The sequence below is a fragment of the Coenobita brevimanus genome, chromosome 51, assembly GCF_032717465.1.
Source record: "Coenobita brevimanus isolate Jiangsu-jjx chromosome 51, ASM3271746v2, whole genome shotgun sequence".
NCBI lineage: Eukaryota > Metazoa > Arthropoda > Malacostraca > Decapoda > Coenobitidae > Coenobita > Coenobita brevimanus.
The window spans coordinates 707,617-712,591 of record NC_137004.1 but is presented as its reverse complement, the minus strand read 5'-3'; positions in this window follow the sequence as shown (position 1 = coordinate 712,591).

The window sequence follows — 4,975 nt, the reverse complement described above, 5'->3', positions numbered from 1 at the left end:
TAAAAACTTCTGAACTAGACTGCTGTATACTAATTTTCTCGTTAATACAAAACAGAGACCTGCATCCTCCATCCCTCCCCTCAGGCTAAGTCGTGATGGTGGAAGGGCGGGCGTGGGAGTGGTGGTAAGGCGGCAAGCGAGGTCCATCCTGTTGCTATTGCTGCTGCTGTTTGTCTGCCTCTTCTGCTTGTGAGTGTTCCATTCCAAGAACTGATGCAATGCGGTCCCCCTACACTCTTCTCTATACATCCTCTCGCTAGTTTTATTGCCATACTCTACCATTTCATGTTTGAAGTGGCCAGTCCTTCACTCTCGGTATTCATTCATTCATTCATTGCCAGACGCCACGTATCCCAAACGGGGTGGTCAAGAGCTCAGAGTTAATTGTTTTACAGGGAGGGGCACTAATCCTCCACCAACCCCACTTGACACTCTCGGTATTCACCACTCCAATTATCCCCTAAACTTCTCTCCTTTTCAACGTGTAAACTATAATCATTTCGTCAAACTTTCGCTCCGTCCTCTCGCCGTTCCCAGTCAGTAATATTCTAAGTATTGTACTTTCTTTTTAACCCTATAAACAGGCGGGATACTTCCAACCTTCTTCCCAATCTCTCTGTCATTTTTAGCACTGCTTTGTTTTGGGAATGTGTACCGTCAAGTGGGACAACGCCACCCACGAGGTGCAAATCCAGTCACACACACACACACACACACACACACACACACACACACACACACACACACACACGCAAAATTATATCATTATTATTATTATTATTATTATTATTATTATTACTGTTGTTGTTGTTGTTGTTGTTCTTGTTGTTGTTTTCATTCACACACTTTTCATACTAATTTCTTATTTTTGCACAGTTCTATGTGAAAATGTAAAGTACAGTACTGTACATGTCCGTCTTTTCCCAGAACACCTAAAAATGTATTAACACATTTTAGCTGGAGAGATTATGAATGTTGTAAATTGAGTAAATCCTTCCAGCCTATGCGATAATTCTAGTCGATAATTCTATTAGTTTGAAATTTCCACATGTATGGAATAAGGGTTTGAAGAAAAAAAAAAAAATGCCCTATTGGTTGTAATGTCTGTGGGTGCGGATATGTCCACACGCAGGCTACACAACTCTCAGCGAAAAATGTTATGAAAACACTCCCGATCAGGTGAATACGTGGCAGTTGACTGAGTGATACTTATGGGAATTCACTAGAATTCGCAGTTTCCCACCAAAGTTCAATGTCACGAGTTTAATTAGATAGAGAATCGCGCCAACTCGTGACACTCCACCCTTCACCTTTCCATTCGATTCCCGTAACGTCCATCTTGGCAGTTACTTCAACAAACAAGGGATGAGGCTACGGCACACCTAATGTCTGACTTGGCTCATATCTCTAACTGGGGTAAAAATAATCTGGTTGTTTTTAATGCATCAAAGACTCAGGTTTTGCACCTATCAACCCAACGAAATCTTCCACAGGTATACCCACTAATGTTTAATAATATTCAGCTTAATCCTGCATCATCCTTGAACATGCTTGGGGTTTCATTTACTCGGGACTTATCTTGGAAAGATCATATTACATCTCTTGTAAAATCTGCTTTCAAGAGATTGGGTGTGCTAAGCCGACTCCATTCCTTCTTTACCGCTGCACAATTGTTGACTCTATCCAGGGGTTTTATCCGCCCCTGCGTGGAGTACAACTCTCATGTGTGGAGAGACTCCCCACATACAGCTCTTCTCAATAGGGTGGAGTCAAAGGCTTTTTGCCTCATTAACTCTCCTCCTCTTACTGACTCCCTTCAACCTCTGTCTCTTCGCCGCACTGTTACATCTTTATCTCTATTCTATCGCTACTTCAATGGTCACTGCTCCTCTGAACTGTCTGCATGCATTCCTCCACCTCTATGACAGGCGCGTAGCACCCGTCCAGCAGAAACTCTCATCCCTTTTCTGTCCAGCTCTCTAATGCAAGAGTTAACCGTTACTCCCAGTCCTTCATTTATGCAACAGGTCAGCTCTGGAACTGTCTCCCACTGTCTGTATTTCCTGCTTCCTATGATCTCCAGTCTTTCAAACGCAGTGTGTCCAGGCATCTCGAAATGATCGGATCTTGAATTCGGCTCTCTCTTGCATTTTGTTTTTCTCTTGGAAGGAACAGTTTTGCGGGCTCGTTGCCTTTGGTTCCTTCTTCCTCCCATAAAAAAAAATAATAATAATAATAATTCGTCACAACACAAACTAATTGGCTCGAATTTATTTCACTTTGGAAACAAGTATCTCACGTTTCAGCCTTTCGTTCATTTGTTGTAGTTAAAAAAAAAAAAAAAAAATGCTGTGTGTACGTTGAGCGCTGATGAGGTACACTTGGTCAGCGAAAACTGGAAAGACTATGAGGAGAACTCAACTTCCAGGACAGAATAAAGCCCCCCTCCCCTCCCCCCCCCCAAAAAAAAAAGCCAGCCGTGCATAAGCTTGTAGATCCTAGTGTATTGGCCCTGGGTACCACACAACTAATAATGGGGCGTTGGTATGCATATTAACTGGGTGCGTCTACGCCATGATTTTCTAAACCTCCTTCTTTTTCTTTTTCACTCATTTGTCCACTCTCTCCAAAAAGTAAAATAAGCAGGTCACTACCAATGACAAGCCAAGCCTCTAAATTCTGGTGACTGAGTACCAGACATCACCAAACAAAATCAGCCACATATAATCTCCCATAAAATTGTAATTCCTGAATCAGTTTTCATCATTTACGAGGCAAATCCTGTTATTCTTAATTATGCTCAGTCAAAAGAACTACTTAAAAAAGTTCCAACATCAATAAATTCAGTGCTTTGACAGTTAATTTTTTTTTGGCAAATTTGATAAAATTTAGGTGAATTAAAAGAAAATATATATACTTCACATGGTTATGTTAATTTTGAGATGGACATCAGAAAGACGTAATTCATATCAATGTTCATTATTTACACAAAACTACGCGATTAGAGGCTGCCCCAGCTTACACTCCTATCCACCCATTGCCATGAGGGGCAAACCCTACAAGAGTTCTCGCTCACTCGAACAAATATATAATGTCAATTGCTGATTGATATGGGGCGAAAACTCCTAATTCCTTGAACTGTTACTGTATAGTATTTATTTTGCTTACCATAGTCACTGATTTTGGACATTCATAACTAGCTTCAGTGCTTCCCTAATTGTGCTTCTCAAGAGTTTGTTTTTTTATCATCACACTAACATGGCAACTACTGTCAATTTCATGTTTAAAATACTAATGTATTCATATATTTATAAGATAAGTGTGCAGAAGACAATACACCCTCATCAGTAGAGCAAAAATGACTTGCAAATATACACAGCACTTCATAATTTGCTCCTTATCGCCTTCAGCCCTAATGCATCATTGTTATCTCATTGTCGGTATCTCCAGGCGACTGAACGTAGAGGTAGTAACGGTATATCAGTATACCATTTACTTCTTCTGAGTGAGGGATTTAAATAACCGAAGAACAGCTATCCAGTACTGACCTGTGTCTTCTTCCAGTCAGGCCAGCTTGCACCGAGGCCCTCCCCCAGGTGAGTCCAGGCCGGCGACACTCTGGAAGACTATTGCAGCCACCTCTCAGTGGACCTTCCATAACGTGAGGAATATCTGACATGCTGGTGTATACTAGTCTCTGTATAGTTTAGTTACTATCACTTGATGATTAGAATTGGTACGTTAGATTAGGTCTGAGTGGGTAAAATATTGTGCTTTGGAGATACACACTGATCACTAAAATCAGAAGAAACCTGCCACCAAGACCAACCCAATTGACAAAAACTAACGTGGAACAGCATAACTGGCATATAACTCTATTCATATTTCCATTTATCGCCACGACAATTATTTCCTCGCTTTATGCAACATCCTCAGAGAAGCGGTGACAATATTTATCCATAACCGCAGTCGCAAAGACTCCTCTGTTCCGCTCTTGATACAGTTTCCTGTTTACTCTTATGCCATTGTGAAGCATAAACCAAGTGGTTAATATATGCAACGTTTGAAGAATTATAGCCATTTATGGGAATTGGTCTTATTGAGAAACCACTCGTACAGTAGTTTCGGACCGCCTGGATTTCTTCAGGTATTCCAGGTCAAGCCGAAACTATTACATCTTCTCATAAACACAGTTTGCATGTGTCAGTATAATCTTCAGTCTGAATACTTCCCATCCGTGACAGTAACTTGTCAACAATCTTAGCCTGAAGTCTGTGGAAGCATAACGCCGCCACCTCTCCATGGTCGAAGACGAAGATCCGCAAGCAAGCCATAATGTAAGGAAGTAAGCGACATTATGGTAAACATAGGATGATTAAAGCTAAGTCAGCTACGGTGTTGCACGGTTGTATTGGATCCATTAGGCTGAGTCTGAGTGTCATATCTCTTTTCGTTTCGGATACTTGTGGACGTGGCACAAAAGTGGAGGATCTCCCAACAGTACAGTAATAAGTCACTCTGACCCAGCCTGACGGGCCTAACTCGCCTGTGAAGCTGTCTAACCGTGACTTAACTCTGTTGAGAGGGATGTTTACATTATTTCCTTGCATTATTGAAGATCCGCGGCAAAGATGCCAGATCGAATTCATAACCATTGTTGAAATTCTCTCATAAATCATTAAAATGTAATTGCAAAGGATTCCATGAAGTCACTGGAAAAACAATGCTAAAATCAATCATATCACTAAAGTCGTGTACCAGTCTCAAGAGCATCGACACTTTTTTCCTTTGTGCGTTAAAAACTTTCACTAAATGGAGGTGAAAATCTGTGAACTTATCGAAAAATAAAACATAAATAAATAAATGGCAACCTCCGATTCGCGGAGAGGTGGCGGTGACATACTTCCTATAATGTCTCGTCCACTTTCCCACTGGGTGATCACTGGTGTTCCTGTCAGACGGATGTGAGGGTCCA